The sequence below is a fragment of the Crocodylus siamensis genome, chromosome 1, assembly GCF_052110815.1.
Source record: "Crocodylus siamensis isolate JL-2025a chromosome 1, ASM5211081v1, whole genome shotgun sequence".
In the NCBI taxonomy this organism is placed as follows: domain Eukaryota; kingdom Metazoa; phylum Chordata; order Crocodylia; family Crocodylidae; genus Crocodylus; species Crocodylus siamensis.
Window position 1 is genome coordinate 27,304,574 of NC_143395.1, and position 23,632 is coordinate 27,328,205.

Below are 23,632 nucleotides of genomic sequence, written 5' to 3' on the forward strand. Positions count from 1 at the left end.
TCCAAAATATATAGGGAACCCTTCATTCTTTATTTTGCCTGAATCCAGCATCTAAACAAAGTCAAGAACAATTAAAATATACCTGGGGAGAGCAGATAAATCCATTAAAATAGTAAGGTTATTTGTCTTTGGTTGTGGATTATATCTGTGTACAGTTTCTAAGACTCTAAGCTCTTAAGTCATTTTGAGGAAGCATTTCTTTGCAAGGCCTGTTAGATATCAGCTCTGACTACCAGCAATGTTTGAGGAAGAGGATCCTCCCATATATTGTATTTTCTTATGTATAGCACAACCCCAGTTATACTACACACCTTGATTTTTGAAGGGGAGTCCGACGTTTAAAAAAAAAAAAAAAGAGTTGTTTGATTGTGGTGAGTGAGTGGCAGCAGCTAGGGAACTGGTCCTGCTCCCAAATGTGCGGCCAGCCCCACATGCTGGATGGAGGCCCATAGACTAACACTGGCTCCAGAACCATGTGCCAAGTCAGACCCAGCCCCCTGGGCCCAGGGCCACCTACTGGCTCTGGGGCCATGCCTCTAGGTCCAGCTTGGCATGTGGTCCCTGCTTCAGCATGTGGTCCTGGATCTGATGCACTGGAGTACTCTGGCATGTGGCCCTAGAGCTAGCATGCAGGATAAAACTTGGTACACCAGATTTAGGGCCATTTGCCAGGTTGCACCCTGCACATTGGGTCTAACTATAGACCAGCCCCAAGTGCCAGCCCATTTTACGGTGGGTCTGGGAAGAGCAATGGCAGTGTTAGTAATTGCCATGTCTCCCAGAGCCATGGTAATTAATACTGCCATTGCTCTGCTTCCCTTCCCCCCACCAAAGTTCCAGATCCCTGGGGATACCTTTGCCCTGCATATATTGCTCACCTTAATTTTATGGTTTTGAGGGAAAAGATGTGTGTGAATGTGTGTATGTGCAAGAAAATACAGTGTACAGAATAGATGACATATTGCATTATTTCAGAAAAAGATAATTTTCAAGTTAAAGATATTCTCTGACAGGTTGTTTGGCATGATACAGTCTCATGCGAAAGCACTGATATAGTTCTTGATTTTTTAAGTTTAGTCCAGCTGTTCTCTTTACCTTTCCAGATGTTTGAGTTAGTGTATTAGCAGTGGCAGTATCGTAGCCAATGAGGTTAATCCGAGACGCGATTATTGCTAATTGAAAACTTTTCTGACTGCTTTAAGGCAATCGTATATTATAGTCCTGTGTGCGTATTTTGTATTTTTCTATGTTATGACTCATTTGGTTTTTCAGTGGAAGGCTTATCCATAGTTATCAAGGAGAATTATTTTTTCTGAGCAGTCTTGCTGCCTCACATATCTTCTTTCTCATACTAACTCAGTCCTTGGGAGAGCCACACATTTTTTTTTTGGCACTTTCACCTTTTGTTTTTAATAATTATATAAGATAGGTTTAAAAAGTCAAAAGTTTCCCCTTTTCTCTCCTGCTTAATGAAACTGGTTAAGAGAGATTTGCTACTAAATACAGTGACAGTGGCTTCTGTAGATTTTGGATGGGGCCTAGATGTGTGCAAGAAAATTGGGCAGTTTCATTGGTGCTTCTGTCTGTGTGATGTAAATGAATTTTACATCTGTTGGAGTAACCTGAATCGAATCAAGGAAATACCTTAAGCAGGTTGGGAAAAAAATGAGTTGAATATATATATCTACCCCTTGAATTTGTATTTACAGTGTGCTAATAATAGCATCAGGATATAAATGATGTGTATTATTTTATTAAAGAAATCTGATTTTATAAAATAATGAGAAAATAGTATTCTGTAGCACTAGTAGTAAAATTTATTTTTCCCCATAAAAAGCCTCATTTATTTTTATAGCAATTTGATGACACATCTGCTTGCTTTATTCAGCTGAAAAAGAAAATGTTGGTTCTTGGTGTTTTGTAAAATTGCTTTGTTAAATTATTTTCTAAATCGTTCAACTTTTAACAAATGACATTTGATACTAACATTGGAAAGCAATTTCAGCTAATTAAGTAGATCCTTCTATAAACCATTGGAACATTAAGATGACAAACTGTTCATTCAGGATTATTTTAATTGGTACAATTATTGTAATTTTGTTGCAATTATGTGTTGAGCTAAAAGCTTTTGTCTAAATCATTTGAGGGTTTTTTGTTAACATACATAAGTAAGAAGAAAAGGAGTAAAATAAAAACTGGAGATAAGCATTTTCTGTCTACATTTCCATTCCAGCATTTTAGACAACTATCTATTAAATTATTCCTTCTAAAAACTGTATTTCCTGTTTTCAGCAAACCTTTTTACAGTGACAAAAATTAAACAAGATAATTTTAAAGTGTTGTTTTCTGGAAGGTTATGATGTTAATTCAGGTTTTGATACCGTTTCATCACTCAAGTGGTTTAGAGCATATTTGAAAGATTTGTGAGTTATATCAAATATATTGATGTGATTTAAGAATGGTAGGATTTAAAAAATGTGTCTAGCTTTACAGAAATTAACAAAGGGAAAGCCTGTAAGGCCATCTTGCTCATAATTTTGCTTATAGTGTTCTCGAATTCTTTGTCTAGTCTAATTTCACAGGAATCATTCCCTTTAGAAGACTATTTGAGACCTCCTGTAGATCATCAATACGTGTTTCTTCTTCGTATTTAACCTTAACTTCCTTTGTTCAGTTTCATCCTATTATTCTGATCATACAGTATTATCCCTAATCCATATCGCTGGTCCACCCCTAACTCTTTAGTTAACCATGTTTAGTATGAAAGAGCCTGACAATTAACCAAAAATGGTGTCTCATTGTGCCAAGCATTTTATAGAGTAATAGGTAGTTCCTTACCCCAATTGTTTACAGCCTAAATAGACAAGACAGGTACCGGGGTAGGATAAAAGTTGTAGCCAGAATAGCTGTTGGTGTAATGTCAGCAAGCATCCTATTTTAAGTAGAAAGAATAAACTAAATGAAAAAGAAAAGTAAAAAGGAGAATATTGAAAGGAAAGAGGTTAAGAGAACAAAAGGGTCTAAAATATACAGGTGGTAAGTGAAGCCAAGGTGAAGAGACACTGAAAGAGAGAGGGATGGAAGCAAATCTGAACAAGGCGAAGCTCAGTCAAAACTGTAGAAAGTTGTCAGTATTCCCTGAACTGCTTATTCAATTGCTTCTACTGGTTGGAGTTGTAGTATTCCAAAAATATTGTCTAAATGAGGATCTAAAAGGCCTTCAAAAACAACTACCTACCTTTCTGTTACCTATAGAGTAATAGAAAAACAGGAAGAGACATCAGGAAATATTTAGTCTAACCTCCTGTTCAAGGCATGATCATTCCTGCCCAAAACATCTCAACTAACATTTGTCTAATCTGTTCTAAAAAAAAAAGAAAAATCCAAGGATGGATATTCCACAGCCTCTCTGATCTGTTCCAGTACTTAACCACTCTCAGTTCCTTCCTCAAAGCCAACCTAATTCTCATTTTTTGCAATGTAAGACTGTTACTTTTTGTCCTGCCTGTGGCTACAGAGAGCAATCACCATCCTCTTCAGAACCACTATTCAGGTATTTGAAGATGGTTATCAAATCCCCCCTACCCCTTAATTTTATTTTGTCTAGATTAAATAATTCTAGTTCTCTCAACCTCTCTTTGAGTTTCCTAAAGCTGTAATCATTTTATTACTCTCTGGTGGACTCTTTACAGTTTGACTCTAGGTAAAGGTTAGGTAAGAATCACTCCAGCCATCAGTGAAACAAAGCTGTCTCTGAATGGAACTAAGCTCTTGTTTAGCAGCACCAACAACAAATAAACTGTTCAGGGCCAAAAGTCATATGTAAACTAAAATTCACAGGACGTTTATACCTTACTGGCTGCGTCTACAAGATGCGCAGTTGTTACGGTGCAGTCATTTGGTACTTGTATACACAAGCTACTGTGCAGTCAGCATTACCTAAAAGCCATTTGGCGATGCTAATGCGCAGTAACTCCAGTTACTGTGCAGTCATTCAGTACTTGACACTACATAGTTGTAATGAGCTACTGTTCAGTCAGCATCTTGTGTGGATGTGGCCACTGAGAACTAATAAAGTTGTTAAATAAGATTAGGGATAAGGCCCATTTCTGTGCTGTAAAGGGAATATATCAGTAAATCCAGGTCACAGACTAGAAGTGGAAACACACTTTCTCTTTGGGTCTCTGATTTGACTGATTGATTATATCTTCATTATTAACCTGTACTGATTAATGCAGTATAATAATTTATGGCAGTATAACAATCAAATAGTCTTTGGCCCCCTATTTCTAGATAGTTTTTCGCAAAAGTGTTGGCAAAATGGCCTGTATTTAAATAAGAGTGAGTTTGTAAAGCTTTATTTCTTGCTCTGCATTTGTATCAGAATTTAAAACCCCAAATATTGGAAATTTCCTTCAATAGGGCTGTATTCCCCTCTCTCTTCTCCTGGTATTTCAACTTTTTGATTTATACATATCAGCATGTCACCACCTTGGAGGAACCTCATTTTGAGGTCCAAGTCAGGGCCCTAATATTCTCCAGCTAATGTGTCAGGTTCTTGTAAGGATGTCCTTCTTTCTATGTGAGTACTATGTGTAGGCCAACTAAAGGAATTGCTCCATCAAACAGCAGTTAGAGGGAAAAGATATGGCACTGAACAACATCAGACTGTCTGGGTGGCATATTATAGACAGGTTGTAGCCATGTTGATCAAAGGATGTCAGGCAAGGTTCTTTGGGTAAATCCGATCTCTTTTATTAAATCAGGGGTGGGCAAAATGTAACCTGCAGACCAGATGCAGCTTGCCAGGCCATTCTATCTGGCCTGCGGGGCCCCGAAAAAATTTAGAGAATAAATATTTATCTGCCCCTGGCTGCCTGTCATGCGGCCCTCGATGCCTTGCCAAAACTCAGTAAGTCGCCCTCCACCTGAAATATTTGCCTGCCCCTGTATTAGACCAACTCAAATTTGAGTTGGTCTAATAAAAGAGATTGGATTTATCCAAAGAACCTTACCTGCTTAGTATAGATAGGGATTAATGAATGTTGTCCATGTCCTAAGTGATATTTTCATACCATAGAAAGAAATCTGGTACTAGTTATTAATTGTGGCTGCCCTCACTATTAATCCACTTTTTGGGCATCCTTCTGGTAGAGCAAATGGCTCTTTGCTTACAGTTCATCTTCCACAAATTTCAGGATTCTTCCACACAGCCAGGTCTGACCGCTCATGTATGTTCCTAGCTGAAATGCAGGACCTCTCCATCTAACCCAGGAGGTGCACAGCCCCACCCAGGGAGATGCCCTGTTGGACCTGGTGCTGGCCATGGGAAATGACCTGGTGAGGGGGCTGCGGGTGCTCGACCATCTGGGTGACAGTGGTCATCGCCTGCTGGAATTCACCATCCAGCACAAGGTGGCAAAGGCCTGCAGCAAGGCAACAGCCCTAGACTTCAGGGGGGCGGACTTCGATGAGTTAAGGAGAATAGTCAGGGAGGCATTGAGGTCCCGGAGAGGAAGGGAGTTGGGTGTCCAAGACGAGTGGTCACTCCTTAAGGAGACGATCCTCCAAGCCCAAAGGGAGGTAATCCCAACACAAATCAAAAGGGGCAGGAGGCCGCAAAAGCCCCCATGGCTCACCAGAAGCATCTGGGAATGTCTCCTGCTTAAAAGGGAGGCGCACACCCAGTGGAAGGGAGGGGCCATCACCAGGGATGACTATACTGCAGTTGCTCGGGGCTGCAGGGGGGCAGTCAGGAAGGCCAAGGCTGGGACTGGGATGGAACTGGAACTAGCTACCTGGATCAAGGACGACAAGAAGTCCTTTTTTAAATACTTAGGGAGCAAAAAGAAGGTACCGGGTAACAGGCCCCTGCAAGACGCTAGGAAATCTGGTTGTCACACCAGATGACAAAGCTAACCTATTTAACAACTTCTTTGCCTCCATTTTCCTGAGCAGGGACTGGATCAGCCCTCCCCACCAGGACCGCCTCAAGCCCCAGGATAGGCACACCCAGGCCAAGGGTCAGTGAGGATCTAGTCAGGGAACTTCTGGAGGGACTGGGTGATCTCCACCCCAGAGTGCTGAGGGCATTAGCTGAGGTCATTGCGGGACCCCTGGCACGGCTGTACGAGCACTGGTGGTACTCTGGTGTGGTTCCAGAGGACTGGAAGAGGGCCAATGTGGTTCCCATCTTCAAAAAGGGGAGGAAGGAAGACCCGGGGAACTATAGGCCAGTTAGCTTTACCTCGATCCTGGGTAAGCTTTTTGAGAGAATTATTCTGGCACATGTCCATGAGGGGCCAGCAGGGAAGGTTATGCTTAGGGGCAACCAACATGGGTTCATTAGAGGCAGGTCCTGTCAGATCAACCTGGTGGCCTTCTATGACCAGGTCGCAAAATCCTTAGACGCTGGGGTAGCAAGTGGACATAGTCTTTCTGGACTTTCAGAAGAAGGTTTCATAGATTTTCATAGACATTAGGGCTGGAAGGGACCTCGGGAGATCATCGAGTCCAGCCCCCTGCCCAAAGGGCATGAAGTCAGCTGGGGTCATAGGATTTCAGCAAGATAAGCTTCCAATTTACTCCTGAAGGTGTTCAATGTAGGTGCTTGAACCACCTCCGCTGGCAGGCTGTTCCAGACCTTGGGGGCTCGACAGTAAAGAAATTCTTCCTTATGTCCAGCCTGAAACGGTCTTGCAGGAGTTTGTGACCGTTTGACCTTGTCATCCCTTGGGGCGCTCTGGTGAACAAACGTTCCCCCAGATCCTGGTGGTCACCCCTGATAAACTTATAGGTGGCCATCAGATCACCCCTGAGCCTACGCTTTTCCAGGCTAAAGAGTCCCATGGCTCTCAGCCTGTCATCGTAAGATCTGTTTTCCTGACCTCTGATCATGCGCGTGGCTCTCCTCTGGACTCTCTCAAGCTTCTCCACATCCTTTTTGAATTGTGGAGCCCAAAACTGGACGCAGTACTCCAGCTGCGGCCTCACCAAGGCCGAGTACAAGGGGAGAATGACGTCCCGGGATTTGCTCGAGAAGCATCTATGGATGCAAGCCAGCATTTTGGTCGCTTTACTAGCCGCAGCATCGCATTGCAGGCTCATGTTCATCTTGTGGTCAATGATGACCCCCAAGTCTCTTTCTTCTGTAGTGCTATCCAACGTAGCACTGCCGAGCCTATAAGGATGCTGCAGGTTTTTCCTCCCAAGGTGGAGAACCTTGCATTTTTCGGTGTTAAACACCATCAGGTTCTCGTCCGCCCATTTGCTGAGCTTGTCCAGGTCAGCCTGGATCACCCGCCTATCTTCTGGCATGGATGCTTTGCCCCAAAGTTTGGTGTCATCGGCGAACTTGGCCAGTCCATTCCTGACTCCAATGTCCACATCATTAATGAAGATGTTGAACAGGATGGGTCCCAGGACAGAGCCTTGAGGGACCCCACTGGTCACAGGGCACCACGATGAGTGACTGCCATCAATTACAACCCTCTGGGTCCGACCACGGAGCCAGTTTCCCAGCCAGTGGATCGTGGTGGAGCCAAGGCCACAACTGGGCAGTTTGGCCAAGAGGTGATCATGGGATATCAGATCAAAGGCTTTTTTGAAGTCAAGATATATGACATCAATCTCTTCTCCCTTGTCCAGGTGATAGGTCACCTGGTCATAGAAGGAAATGAGATTGGTCAAACAAGACCTACCCGCAACAAACCCGTGCTGGCTATCCCCTAGGATGTTAGCCTGGGCCAGTCCCTCAAGGATGGCCTCCTTAATAAACTTTTCTAAGATCTTCCCCAGGATAGAAGTCAGGCTAATGGGCCTGTAGTTAGCCGGATCCACTCTCCTCCCTTTCTTGAAGATCAGCACCACACTGGCCTTCTTCCAGTCTTCGGGCACTACACCAGAGCGCCAGGAGTTTTCAAAGATCCGTGCCAGGGGCTAGACTATGACGCTCACCAGCTCCTTGAGTACCCTGGGGTGCAGATTATCAGGGCCGGCTGACTTGAAGGTATCCAGCTTCTCAAGGTGTTCCTTCACAAGGTCAGCATTTATGGAGGGTAGGGGATCCCCATCACCCGGATCTCCCTGTCCCACAGCAGGCATGGGCGTCCCATGGGACTGATGAAAGACTGACGCAAAGTACCTACTTAATAGGTTGGCTTTTTCCTGGGCGTCAGTTGCCCCATCTGGTTTAGCAGGGGTCCAACATTGCCCTTGCTTTTCCTCCGGCTCCCCACATATCTGAAAAAGGACTTTTTGTTGTCCTTGATGCCTGAAGCTAGTTGGAGTTCAGTTGCAGCCTTGGCTTTCCTGGTTTGCTCCCTGCAGGACCGGACCAGCGCAGAGTAATCCTCCTTGGAGGTGAATCCCATCCTCCATCCTTTGTAGGCTTTCCTTTTTAGCCACAGTAGGTCCGCTAGGTCCCTGGAGAGCCAGGGGGGCTGCTGTGCCTTCTTGCTGCCTTTCCTCCGTGTTGGAATAGATTTAGCTTGTGCACTGAGGATCGCTTCCTTGAGAAGCGACCACTCTTCTTGAACTCCCATCTCCCTGGGGTCATGGTCCCTGAGGGCCTGACTGACTAGCCTCTTGAGCTTGTCAAAGTCGGCTTTTCTGAAGTCAAGGACTTCTGTGTTGCTGACTGACTTGCCAGCTTTACGGCGGATGGTGAAGGTGATCAGCTCGTGGTCGCTGTCACCCAGCTTCCCATCAATCACTAGGTTGCCGATTAGGTCGTCCCCCGTAGCCAGTACCAGGTCAAGCAGCGCTTTGCCTCTCGTTGGCCCATAGACTTCTTGAGTCAGGTAGAGGTCATCCACGCACGAGAGAAAGCTTTGCGCCCGCTCAGATTTAGCTGAGTGATCTTCCCACGAGATGTCCGGGTAATTGAAGTCACCCATGACAACCAAGGTCCTGGAGCAAGTGGCCTCAGTCAGTTCCCGGGCGAACTCCTGGTCAAGCTCAGGACTTTGAGTGGGAGGTCTGTAGTAGACTCCCACCGTTGTGTCCCCTGTGCCGAATTCCCCACGAATTTTTACCCAGAGGGTCTCTAGCTGTCCATGCCGGTCGCCAACATCAGCTTGCAGGGACATGTAGCTTTCCTTCACATAGAGAGCTACACCCCCGCCCCTTTTGTCAACACGATCCCTCCTGTACAGGGTATAGCCCTCTATACCCGTGGTCCAGTCATGGGTGGAGTCCCACCAGGTCTCCGTTATCCCAATGACATCATATTTCTTTGCACTGAGCAGGAGGACAAGCTCCTCCTGCTTGTTGCCCAGGCTCCTGGCATTAGTGTACAGGCAGGCAAGTGTGCCCTTGGGGGCTCTTGCCTTGCCCACAGATTGTGCCAGGGCTGGGGCAGGGGTGGGCTCCCTCAAGTGCCCCCTTAAGTGCCTTGGTCCGCTGGCTTTGCAAGGGCCGTTCAGCGGGCCAGCAGTGGCAGTAGTCCCCCCATCCCCCAGCGGGCTTAGTTTAAAGCCCGGTGGAGCAGGTCAGCCAGCCTGGCTGAGAAGAGCCTCCTCCCCAGGGGAGAGAGATGGAGGCCATCTCTTCCCAGCAGCTCGCTGCCTCTCTCGCCAAAGAGCGGGCTGTGGTCATGGAAGCCAAAGCCTTCCCGATGACACCAGCTCCGCAGTCTTTGGTTCACTGCGTGGATCCTCCTCTCCCTCCTCAGCCCATAGCCCGAGACTGGGAGGATCAACGAAAACACCACCTGAGCTCCCAGACCCCTAAGGAGCATGGGGTAGTGGTCTGTGGGCCAGAGGAGCTGCGGGATCCTCTCCGCAATGTCTCGGATGCGGGCCCCCAGGAAGCAGCAGACTTCCCAGGCTAAGGGGTCGGGGTGGCAGTTTGCCCCCTCAGTGCCCCGCAGGATGGAGTCTCCCACAACAAACACCTTTTGCTTTGACTTGGGGAGAGCAGGGCCAGTAGCTGTGGTTGAGCCTGGGTTGCCTGCGGGAGCTGGCAACTGAGTAGGCTCTGCTGGGGCTGCAAGACGAACACCTTGCTGGGGTCGTTTGATCCCAGTACTCTTTCCTGCCATGGCAGGGGGTTGGACTTGATGATCTGCTCAGGTCCCTTCCAACCGTACCAACTATGAAACCTTTTGCTACTTTTCCCCACTCTAAGCTGACTGTTAATTTACTGTGATTTCTCTTCTAAATTCAGATATTGTAGTACAGTTCTTTGACATATAACTAGCATTTAACTTTCCTGTAATGATAAGAATATTCGAGCCAGGGATGTCAACATTACAGACTCACTGCAGCTTTCAGTAGAGTGGATGGATCACTGGACCAGTACCAAAACAGTTGGGTCCTGCTCTTTGTTCTGCTACTCAACTCACTGTTCAGTTATTTCTTCAGGATAGGAAGGCCCAAATCCTATTCAACTTATTAGGTATCTAAGTACTACTTGCTTATCTAAGACCCTGTTCAGCCAACTAGATGCCCAAATGGTACACAAGGTTCTTTGGATAAATGTGATATCTTTTATAAGAGCAACTAAATAGTTGGGAAAATTGTTCATTGGAAGTTTTTAGAAACAAACACCCTCCTTCAGACGCAGGAAGAGTCTGCTGGTATTTTGTACACTCTCCTGGGTGGAATAGAAGCCAAAACGCAGGTCGGTGAAAGTGCAAATGTATGCAAGTGAGGATCTGAGGGAGTGGGAGACAATAGGTGTGAGACAGGTTGGGGGAGGTATCACATTTACCCAAAGAACCTTGTCTGCCTATGCTTAGACCAACATGGCTACAACCAACAAACCTGGGTGCCCAAATGGCGTTTAGTGGCTTTTTCAAACAGGGAAGTTCCCAACCTTGTGTATCTGTTTTCATCTATTCTGCATTTAATCCAAAATGCAGAAGCAGTTTTGGGAATATGTGCACAGGGGTCAGAACCCAGGGTAGTTGTCCTCCCAGAGCAGTGCCCATCTTACTGGGGCTCAGAGCCAGGCTTCTTTTGGCCCAGTGTAGCTTCCTTTTGTGACTACCCAGTAGTCCAACTTCAGCCTCACCAGGAGTAGTGAAAAATCCTCTCAGCCCACTCTAAACCATGGCCTGGTAGTTAATGCGCTTAAGAAACAGGAGATGTGGCTGAGGAGAGAAGCTAGAGCCTTAGGCCTCCCACTTCTTTGGACAGCGATCTAACCACTAAATTATTAGACTAAAATGTAGATGGTCTTCCTTTTCCATTTGACAGTCCAGTCCATCAGAATGAAAGAGGATCTGTAATTGATATAAATGATATTTACTGTCTTTAATTCATATAGGATGAAGAAACAGATCTGGGCCTTGAGCATCTGAGTAGTACATGAATGCATTATAGAAAGTAGGTGAAACAGTATTTGGACTGTATTTTCATGGTCTCATTTGGAGCTGCCCAAGACTATTGTATTACAACTAAATAATAGTAGTGGTATGTCTTTTATTTTAGAATCTCAAAGTGTTTTGCAAACGACATATATAGCCTCCCATAATTTTTTCAGTTAGGCTGTAAACTGTACTTAAAAAGAAGATAAAAGCTTAAGTGCATGTAGGATTTTGTGGGAAAACTGGAAGTAGAACCAAGGTTCCCTCTTTTTCCAGTCCTGTATATTAACTATTAAGAGAATTCTTCCTAGATTAATAAACATACTTTTAGAAGCAACAGCTAAAACCTAGCCCCTATATCCGGTACACACGTCGGTTTCAGTGGTGTATGAACAGTGTTACGGGGAGCCAGACAGGAAGCACTTTCTGTTTCCCGCTCCCAAGCCTAGCCTGCCATCTTTGTTTGGGATGAATAGAGTATCTAGATGTCCCACTTATGAAACTACAGCAAAACACACTCGCACTGAGCACTCCTGGAGCATTCCCCACAAGAACTGCAGGCTAGACCTCAGCTTACAAGTTTCTATTTTCTATAGTACATTTTACTCTTTAAAGATTGGTCAGAACTGTCACAACGAGACTGTCATTGGCATAGGAATTTGTCTTTATATATATCTCCAGTGATCATTAGAAACCATTTTAATGAGTAGCAGTCTTGAGGGCATTAGATTACTGTTTCTTTCTGAAATAAACAAAAGTACCAATTGTGTGCAGCAACCAAAATAGGCACCTTATTTACTGCTACTTGGATCTGGTAGCTGTAGCAGCTTTTGCATAGAAAGCTTTCCAGAACATCTACTGTAATAAGAGTATTTAAACAGCTGGTGCATCTGTTCAGTGAAGTCTTTGTACCACTTAATATGCATCAAGTGGCTATAATTTTTGTCTAGATGGCTTTATCAAACTATGGCTTTCCTTTGTCGTCTTTATTAAGATAAAACATTGATTCTTTATATTTTTAGTACTTAGTGCGTGACAGCATTTTATTTTTTTTCTTTTTATGCAAATTTATATTTTTAACAAATGTTCTTTTAGAATCCTCAGAAGCTGTTTGTTGCAAACTTTGGTTTGAAAATTCAAGTATATTCACAATAGGATTTTTGAAATAGTAATAGTATTGTAATTTCTCTGCGATACTATGTAGGAGTTCTTAAATCAGGGCAAAAAAGAACCATTTTATGCAGGAAAATACATTATTTTTAATGTTTTAGATTAGACTTCACGGGAAAATAAATTGTGTTAAAGAACTCAAAATGTAGTGTTCTTAGTGTAAGGTATTAGGTGTTGTCCTTATCCTTAGCAGATAATTTTGAATTTAAGCCCAGAGTAGAAAAACAATAGCAAATAGGTACATCTAAACACAATATTTTTAAGTATGTTTTATCTGTAGGACCTTAAAGAAGCAGAAGTTTTTGGTGATATCTTGTGCCCAAAAACTTGTCTGATCTATAGCTGTCTAACTGTCTCTCAGCTATAAAGTTGGTCTGATAAAAAAATATCATCAAATAAGCCTTGCTGCTTGAATATTTCCTAGACCATCACAACTATAAGCACTCCAGCCTTACTGATAAAACAGTAAGTTCTTCTCTTCTTGCACTTAAAACTACTCTATAGACAGAAATACATTGTACTAAGAGGGGAGATCACAGTAAAGGTTAACAGTCAGTCTGTACCTACTATTGGCTTTTTGTCACCTTTTGTTGAAATTCCTCTACCATTTCCAATAATGTGAATTACAGCAGTCCACATAATAACTTGCTGGTCTAAAACCCATGGGAATGTGAATCGGTTTTCAGATATGCAAAGATCTACATTATATCTTTTCTTTTGTGTCCTCCCTCTTAAGCAGAGAGGTTTGGAAATGGATAAGAAGTATGGCTTACAGTAACTAAGCTTCCAGAAAAAATGCAAGCTTAAAATCTGCCTCCTTTTCTGTAAGTGGAGACACGCAGTGTGTTTTTTGTATACTAAATTGACTTTACCACCTAGTATAGTTGAGGCAGACTCATAATGTACAACCCTACTAAGTAGTAAATTATTCAAGTTCAGGGTAAAGTTGTCTCTTGAAAAATGGTTAATGACTTTATGACAAAGTTACTACTGTACATAGACTTCTGTTATCTCCCTTAGTTGTAACTTTGGGGGTAGCCTTTGCTCAAAATAAACTCGCTCGCCTACCACCTAGTTACCAGGTGCTATAATAGTGCCCCTGCAGGCACCTAGCTTGGGAGGGGTCATCATTTGTCCATTTCTTTCTGTGCAGTAAAATCCAGAGTAAATTACTATGTAGTAGTTATTATGTGCCTGCACCCTCTGCATTCATCTCCAGCAGTAGTGCTCTTCCTTTAGTCCAGGGACACCCTCAAAAATTATGTTGAGCCTGGTTTCCTTTCATGGTGTTTTCATCTTAACTTTCTTGCCATCAACACAAGTGGAGGCAGGTAAACAGTTCAAAGTAGGGTGATTTCCAGGGATCCTGGTTTTCGCTGTTAAAAAATCCAAAATTCTCTGTTAAAAATAAAAAATTATCTGACTAAAAACCCTAAAATCCACTCTTTTACGTGATTACACTATATGTCTATCTCTGTCTATAGGTAGGTGTTAGGTATCAGTTTGAACACAAAGCTTTATTTATATATTTACAATGTTAAAGCAATTTGTCCCCCCAGTTGCTTTTTTGTAGTGTTGAGCAGACCTGATATGCTGGTGCCCTCCCTCTACCCGTGCTGTGGCTCCTCACTCCCAACCACAACCCTCCACTCCCTCCCTCCCAATCACTCCCAATGTGCTGCTCCCAGGCCCCAGCCCCACAGTGTGTGTGGAAGGAGTGGTGTGTGTGGTGGGGGAGGGAAGGAGGTGTGCGACCATAAGTGACACCATAGGTGTCATATCAGGGGATATGGGGGGCATCTTCCACCCCCAAATTTCTGCTCCCACAGTGGGGCACAGGGCTGTAGCCTGGCCAGGCTGGCACTGAGCAGGGGCCACCTCCATGGCCCACCAGGTGGGACCCGAAGTGGGAGGGAGTGCTGCATTGCCGTGGCTGTCAAGGTGAGGCACCCCCTGCCCACTTAGCCATAGTTGGGGGGACACAACTCTGTGCCACTGCTGTGAGCCCCGCACCAGTCACACCACCTTGGCCGCCAAGGTTAAACACTGCAGCAAAATGCAGTTTGGGACCCTGAGGCCTTTGGCAGATGTTACACTTAAGACATGATTAACTGGTTAGTTGCATCTTAAGTATTGATGTGACCACACATTCGTTCAGTTAGTGGCCAGATAAAACAGGGAATCAGCCACAAAGTTGTTACATAAAACATGTAATAACTCTGTGGCTGGTTCCCATCATGCCTTAAATTGAACATGTGGCCAACACTCCCAGCCTAAGGAGCACACCAGAGCCCTTCAGGACTTGTGTCCACCTGAGGCTGGAAGCATTGATTAGTCAGCTGATTAGGGATCACAGCCACAGGTTGGCAGGGGAGCCAAGGGCTTTGATATGTTTCTTTGGCTGGGAGCCCCAGTCAGCTGATTGGTGCTCCCAGCTATTTGCTGGTGCTGAAGGAGTCTGGGTTCATTTCCTGGGCTTCCCCTGCACTGGCAATATGATGTGCTTGGCATCTGATCTGTCATGTCTCCTGCTATGCATGTGTGGCATGGCAGGGGGTGCCATTGTTGGGATTGTGCATCAGATCCCCTTGCGCCTTTAACATCTACCAGTGGCTTGAGAACACAGCCTCCTAATGACTAGATATTAGGAGTCTAGCTTTGCAAGGATTTTCCAGTATACTTAATTACCTATTACACCACTGACATTGTTAAACATTTTGTAATTTGTTAATTAATCCTTTAGCTCTAAACATCACTTAAAAATATACCTAATTAATTAATTCAGCTCATTTTAGTTTGGTTGCCAATATATTTAGTATACAGTCCCCCCCCACTCCATTATGCATTGTATTTTAGCTATTTACTTGTTAATAGGTTCTAGTCTGTGACTTTTTTTTTAGTTCTCATTATTAGGTAGTAGCACATTAAGATTAAGTTAACTAGTGTGGATATCCTTTCCTTTATTTGTACTTGTTGTTTCTATGGCTTTTTTCCTGATCTACTCCATTTTTTATGTCCAATTTGGGTACTTTATCTAGAGTTACAACTCTAAGCTGCCAAAAAAGTCTCAAAACTTTCAGCATCATTCTTTTTTCATAAATAATAGGCTAATATTGAGTCACTCTTTTCCAACATGACCCTATCTGGTAAACACCTGATTGCATGAAGATGGTCACAGCTCTAAAACATGTTCTCTCAACAAACAGTCCTTCGAAAATGCTTCCTTTTTACTTCCATTACCTTAGATTTTTTCTTAAAACATGTCTTTCTGTTCACAAATACATAGTGTAAGCCTACATGCATAAGTTAATTTCTTGGCAGTCCAAGAGTCTTGTTAGTCTCCAAATGTGCACTGCTGGTAATGCACATTTGCTACCAAACTTCAAGTTTTGGGACTATGAAGTATGGACAGTAAGTACTGTTAAGACCACAGGAAGAGGGGAATCCTGACCCAGTTGAAGTTGATGGAATTTTGCTGTCAACCTGAACATAGCCAGGGTGCCACCTTGCGTATTGCTGGATTATAGAGTGATCGTGGACATGTATTGTCCTACAATTGTATTCAGTATTTATGAATATGTTGCAACTGCCACACATATTATGAGCCGGGAACACTGAGTTTTAATAGCATTCACTCTGTAATTCCCACCAGCAGCCAACATGGATTTCTTAAGAACAAATCATGCAAAACCAACTTGATAGCCTTCATTGATCAGTTAACTGGTTTGGTGGATGAAGAGAATGTGTAGACATGGTATTCTTGGATTTTAGTAAGGCTTTTGATCTGATCACAGGATGACATTCTCCTGAAGAAGTGAAAGAACTGAAGAATTCAGTGGGATAAGAAGTATTACTTTTAAGTGAATACCTAATTGTTTGAATAACTTCAAGCAAAGAGTAACTACCTATAAATAATAATCCCTACTGTTATTTCAATGTTGGAATAACAGGAGGCTTCATTTGGGGTTCCATATGAATTTTTTCTGGGTCTAGTAGTTTAACACTTGTAAAACTCAGTATGAGGAGGCTGCAGTCATTTTGGAGGATAGGAGTAGAATTCAAAAGGTTATTAATAAATTGGAGAACTGGGTGATACATTTGTCTTGCTTGAATGTTATTTTATTTAAGATGCTACACCTAAAGAAAAAAAATAATGCACAAATACAGAATGGGAGAGGATTTGATAGGTGGTAGTACTATTTAAAGTTCTGTGGGTCCTGCTAGATCTCATATTCAACATGAATGTGATGCACTTGCAAAAAGGAAAAAAAAAGTGAATTTAGTTGTGGTCTTTGTTTGCAGGTACATTGTATGTAAAATACACAAGGTGATGATACCACTCTACTAGGTACTAGTTAGGCTTACTTGCTATTGCAGTACTGGGCTCCACATTTTAACAAGGATGTTGAGAAACTCCAGAGGATCCAGAGGTGTGCAACAAATATGAGAAAGGGGTTGGAATGCAAGTCATATGAGCAAGAGTTAAGAGACCTGGGTAAGCTTACTTTGGAGAAAAGAGATTATTAACAGGAGGAAGAATATTGTAACTTTCAAACATCTGAAAGCCTGAAGGACTTAAAGCAATGAATGGGTTTAAACTGCAGAAAACAGATGTAAATCATGTGTCGGGGGAAGAAAAACTTTCTTACTGGTGGAATGGTAGGGCTGTGGAACAAGTTGTCCAGGAACGTATCAGAATCTCCTTCTCTGTAAGGTTCTGAGAAGAGGCTGGATAGGCATTTGTCTGGGATGTTTTAAGAGTAGCACATCCTGCATTCATGCAGGAGGTTGAGCTTGAGATTTCTTCCAACCCTATCATTCTTTTTAATAATAGTGGGTCAGTCCTATACCATGTGTCACAATATCTTAGGTGTCGCGCCCCTAACGCCGGTGCACCCTTGACCTGCGAGCCTGGGTCGGCACAACCGGCTTGGCGCGAGGAGGGGGATTTATGACCGGGCAGGTGGGTGGTAACAGTGAGCAGGAGTCAGAGGGATTTAAACACAGCGTGATGGTTTCACAAAAGATTTATTTTACTTACGCTTCTGATGTGCTGAAGCGTAGGCAGAGGAGCTGATTGATTTAGTTACAGCATGCAGATATCATGTTACCCAGCATTTACATGCTGGGTAAGACAGTTGCTTCCGAGTGATTCATATAAGCTGTTGCAGTCTGCAGATTACTAAGAGCTCTTGATAAGAAAGATACGCCAAAAATAGAGAGATAAATGGACCGCTAAGACAAGACGGGGGTACGCCAGAAAGATAACGTAGGCGGAGAGATGCACGATCTGTTCTTCTTGAGTGTATACGTGGTTCTCTGCTCTCTGCTTTGGGCGGAAGTTCTTTCAAAGTTTTATTTGACACAGGTGACCAGTTACTATACGCCAATCATAAATAATGAGTTGGCACTTGTGCTTTCTTTGTTTGCTCAGGTTTCATAAAAAAGGGGGGTTATTTTTACTTGGGTGGTACTGGTTCTGTTTGGTCACAGGATGGCGCGCATAGTATATTTAATTTTACAACTTTACTAAAGTCAGCTAATCTCGTTACTGTAGGTACTTTATCTTTTGTGCTGGGCTGTCAAGTTCAGTTTCTCTCTTTTGTATGAAAAGCTCAAGCGATTTGAAATGAGGCACAGATAGGGAGGGGTGTGTATAAGCGACATTGTTAATACAGAGGGATAAATTACAATTACAGAATTTGCTGTGTTAGCTTCTGTCCTTTTGTCATCTGACCTTTTGTACCATCGGCATCTGAAATCAAAGACCTTGATCTTTGACATTAGGAAGTGACTTGCATTATTCAGTTCTTGTGTAGATTGCTAGAAAATGGGATGTTGATTATGATGTACTTCCTTGTTTTGTTTTGTTTCATTTTGTTTCTTTTAGCATTGCTCACAAAGCAGTAAAAACAGACTACGCTAACTGTAGGCCAGAATTGCCCCTTCAGTTTAGGCATTTGAAGCCAGTGTAACATGATTTTTTTTAAGTGTAAATAGATTTTTCTAAGGAGCAGCCATCTCTTGTAGAAGTCTGCAGTCTTTTCTTGACCCTAGGTTGCCCCCATATGCACACTGGGGTTTTTGACTTATTTTGTTGCTTCTATAATTAATGTACCGTTTGCCTTCACCAGACATTGTTCTACTCTGACTACATAGTCAGTGGCTAAAAGCCTTGTACACAACTGTGGCACTGTAGTAAGTATTACTATTGATTTAAATTTTTTAAACTAGCCACCATATTAAATGTTTACATGTTATGTAAACTAGACCCGTGCTGCCTAAGCTATTTCACTGATTTAGCCAAGGTGGCAAAATATTAAATATTTCTCACAATCCTTCTAAGATCTTCTTTAGCTCTCATGAGGATTAGGCCATTTTAGATCAACAACAAGAGGACAGAACATGAACTGAAAAACACTGAAGCAAGTCCTGTGTCCTTTTGACAGAAATATGGGGAAACACATACAGTAAATATGACTATTTAGGAAGCATAGTAGAGAATAGTATGAGTAGTTGCTTTGTACTCACAGCAGTGGCTTTTTAAAATGAAATCTGATTCTGTAGTGTTATCTAGGCCGTTTAAGGTCCTGAAATTACAGGTTTTAAATAATAAAAGTTTTAAACGAGAAAGAATATAAAGCCATGCAGATGCTATTTTACCTATGCTAAAATCAGCATTTTGAGATTTTAATAAAGTAGACATACTAAGTCTCTCATTTTAATGTCATATAATAAAGAAGGATAAGCTGTTTTGTGTCTGTTACATTATAGTGCAGCTGCAATATACAATGTAGGTTTGTTTCCTTAAGGGTGTTCATAACCTATAGTTCCCATTCAGTTAAATGGGAGTAGTAGTACGTTCTCCCCTCCTTCCCCTTAAAAATCAATGTCTTTATCAATAAAGCAGATAGTCTTCAACATTCAGAAGTTTTATTAACTTTGAAATGCTTCTAAATTTAAAGATGATTTGTTGCCCGGAAAAATCAAGCTCCAGGGGAAGGATAGTGTAGATTTAGTGCTTGGAGTTTGAATCCGTTTGTGTAATTTTAAGAGTAAGTCATTTTTAAAGCACTTTTTATATGCTAAATTTTTATATGAAAGTATAGACACATGGTTTTTGTGGCATTTGGCCAAAAGATTATCATTTACATAAATTTCTTTTTCAAAAGACTAGTTATAATGTATTGCACTCAGAAGGTTAGAATAGAGGTTCCAATATGTAAACCAGCAGTGGGCTATTGGCTTCAAAACAGTAGCATTGTTCATCATATTGAGAACACGGTTCACATTCAGATTTAAGCGGAGCTAGCATTACAATTCAGCTAATTTGTTTCATGTGACTTTTCAGCTGTGTGTTTTATTTAAACCTTTAATCATCTTTTTTGGCAGGTTTTTTTTAATTTTAAAAAGTAATGCAATGGATACGGCATTTTAACTGTTCCATTTCAGATATCATTTTATTTTATCTTAGTTCAGTTATGTGTGTATGTGTATAGAATGGACAACTTAAAATGCATGCTAATTGATTTTTTTCCAATGTTGGTACTTCTGTAAAGGAAGCCCCCTTTCAACTTCTAGTCCCACTCCCACAACTGATCATGTATTTTTGCATTATAGCCATTGTATAAATTGTATGTGCAGTCTTGGAGCAGGGACCAAAATCCAGGATTTATCCCTTTTACAAGAGTGCCCTTGTCACTGGGGTACAGTGTTATGCTCCCTCTTAGATGCTTTTTCTTGATCCTAAAGTCTCTCATTCTTCTCTGACTAGTTGCCCAGTTTCAACAGCAAGGCTTTCAGCCTGGCCTGTCCTCTATTACAGTGTTATAGGGTTTTCTACCTGGACATGGAGATGTCGTTTTGAATTGCTGCAGTTTGAGGAAGAATATAAAATCCTGATCTCCCACTCCCTGAGCCAAGTGTTCTTAACAATGAAGATATTGTACACAGATAGGCACTCCTCCCATTCACGAAGGGAATACTTAGGCATATTAGTGTAGGTGAGGGATTTGGACTGTAAATCCCAGTTTCACATAGATACCTAAGCCTAGTGAAGAAGTGAGATTTCAAACACACTCCTTTCTTCATTGTTGCCCATGGGCAGGCTTAGGCATCCGCTGACCAGCATGCTGAGTGCTGTAAATCCCAATTGTAAGCATGTTTATCTCCTCATTTAGAGTATGGGGAATTTAAGTGTCTCACACCTATTTGTGAATTCTGTGCCAAAAGCTAGGCATCTAAAAGTCAGGCACTAAAATGCTCTGCATCTCCATGTGCCTTTGTCAATATTGCCCTGTGTAACCATCATCTTTGGTATGAAAATAGCTTCTATTTTTGGGGTACATGGTCCAGTATGCAGGTAGTCTGCTTTAAGGTCATGTATAGTCTCTAGCAGAGTGATTCTCAACCAGGGTGCCACAGCCTTGAGATTCTTTAAATGGTGTTGAGGTGCCATAGTGTTAGCACTGTTAGGTTTACAAACATGATTCAGAAGATAAACCCACAGACTTCAGATAGAAAGACAACAGTTATGGATTTCTGAGTTAAACAAAAGACTGCTCTATCAGTTTTTACTTTTTGTTGACAGAAAAATAAGACCTGGCATTTTCCAAGGGGTGTTTTGAGTTAAAAAGTTTGAGAAACACTGCTCTGGGATCATGTTAACTGTAGTTGTTCTACCACATTAGCTATTTCACATAGCACTATGAACTCCAACCTTCCAAAAAAAAAGCACCGAAGTTTGAAATAAGCCAGGGGTTGTCACCTGTAGGCTGTATTGGGCCTATGAAGAAACTTAATCCAGCCTATGGCAGCTCAGGGATTTGACAAACATGCTTCAGCCACACCAGAGGAAGAGATCTCCAAGGTCGTATTGTCTGCCATATTCAGTTTCTTCTCCCTGCTGCTGCAGAGGAAGCACCCTCAAGATACTAGCACCTGCTTTTTTTCTAACTAGTCCCATCTTTTGCTTGCTGGGGAAGTCTGGAGGTTTGGTCTGTGGCAGGGGCTAAGTTGCAAGTGAAAGATTGCCAATCCCTGCAATAAGCCATAACTAAAACCTTTGTACGAGTGTGGCTCTTTTCCCTCCCAACCTGCAGTATTGGCCATTAGTGACATCTTTAATTTTGCTTCTGATGGCCTTTCTGTAGTAACACCTTTCTACAGATATCATCTGTAAAAGCTGGCTCTGAAAACAGTCTGTTGTTACATGAAATGGGTGTTGTGGAACAGATTAAAGAAAAAACATGCTTTCAAAATGCTAATATGTACTGCAAAAAGAAAACATAAGATCCTCATATAACGTTAGAACTGGGGTGGGCAAAGTGCAGCCCACAGGCCAGATATGGCCTGCCGGGCCATTGCATCCGGCTTGCGAGGCCCCTAAAAATTAGAAAAATTAATATTTATCTGTCCCTGGCTGCCTGTCATACAGCCCTCAATGGCTTGCCAAAACTCAGTAAGCAGCCCTTTGCCCAAAATAAGTGCCCGCCCCTGTGTTAGAATATTAGCCATAGTTACAAGAAGTTAGTAGAAGTGGAAAAATAATAATTGAAATTTTGCTAATTTTCCTTCAGAAACATGCCAGTGTATGTATAGTACAAGAGACTTGTATGGTTGGGCAGAGCTGCCAAGTGGCTAGTTACAGTATGTGTACTGGGTATAGTCAAACCCTTCTTTTTTTAATTTCAAAATAGGGTAGCGTGTTCCACTGGTAGCCACATCTAATGCTGATACAAAGAACATTTTTCTAGTAGTCTCCTTTACTGTGTCACTTTTCTCCATGTCTGTTTACTGGCTCTTCTCTGTTTCATCAAACAAGCTATTTATCTTTACTTTCAAGGATCCGCACCCAATTTCTCATTTTTTCATTCACTGTCATTCCTATCGTGATCATCTCCCTCTGCTGTCTGTTAGTTAAATTTTCAAATAAGTCCATTCATACTTTCTTCCATACTGCCACACATGCTTAGAAGGAAGCACTTTCAGAACTAACTTCAAGGCTACCTTGTTATCTTCCTTCACATCCCTCTTTAAACATCTCTTTGTCACTGTCATTTTCTTAACAAACTTAATTTAGGTAATAGTCATAGCAAGCTGGTTGCTTATGCTGCTGCCCTGGATTGTTTCTTTATATATCCCTGTTTACATATGTAAGTCTCTTGTCTTAGCTCAGAAACTTTTGGTGATAGGGACTGTTTGCACAACCATGGGGGTGGGGGGAAAAGGGTGGGGAAAGGCCCTTGCTTTACAATCAAGCATGAGGCAGCAGAGAGGGGGTAGCTTCTGGGGCCGGGGCTGGGGCCGGAGCCACAGCTACTGCTTGTCATCCTTATTCATCCCCCCACACCTCTGCACACCCTGCCATTCCTGCCCAGAAGTCTCCAGTCTCGTGATTCCTATCCCCGCATGCCACTTTTCCCTTTCTTTCCCCCTCTGCTGCACTCCTTACCTGCTGCTGTGGGGTCAGGCTGGAACAGCAGTGCCAGTTCCACACTGCTGCTACTGGCTGGGCTGGAGCCATGCTCTGTGCCCAGGGCTGTAACAGGGATGGAATTGGTAGTGTGGAGCAAAGATGTGGGGGGTTGAGGTAGACGGGGGGAGAGACTTAAGGAGGAGGAAGATGGGAGCAAGGAGTGGGGGTGGATACCTGAGGCTATGCATGGCAGAAGTGGTGTGCAGAAGGGAGGAAGAAGAAACAGGGTAAGACGCTGAAGCGGGGTGGGGGGAGGCACAACGTGGGGTAAGTGAGGGGGACAGGCAGCAGGGGTCAAGATGCTCGCTCCACCACCTCCATACTTCCTGCCTCCCACTGCCTGCCCCATTACTGCTCCCTACCTGTTCCATTTCTGCCCCCCCATCACCTCTCCGCCACACCACCTACAGTAGTGGGGGAGAAGGATGAATTTAAGATGATCCTCCAATAATTAGATTCCATACATGGAAAATTATAATAAACTTAAATGTTCTTTGTGTAGAATCTAATTATTGGTGGGTCGTGTTACATTCAGGGTCATCTCGTCTTCAAGTAAATATGTTATATCTATATAGTAAAAAGCACAACGGAGTCCCTAGTCCATGATTAGGATTCTAGGCACGGCTGCAGTTCAAATAAAAAAAAACCTAACAAAATCCAAAGAATGGAGATAG

The 23,632-nt window shown here is 42.8% G+C and overlaps 1 protein-coding gene and 1 non-coding gene across 4 annotated transcripts in view; both read left to right on the plus strand.

Moving 5' to 3' along the window:
* Positions 1-23,632, plus strand: part of KIDINS220 (kinase D interacting substrate 220) — a 136,800-nt gene that overhangs the window by 79,959 nt on the left and 33,209 nt on the right. The window lies entirely within an intron of this gene.
* LOC149872670 (U4 spliceosomal RNA) lies at positions 1,116-1,249 on the plus strand. Its single transcript, XR_016440079.1, has one exon. It is a non-coding gene; the product is annotated as a U4 spliceosomal RNA (small nuclear RNA).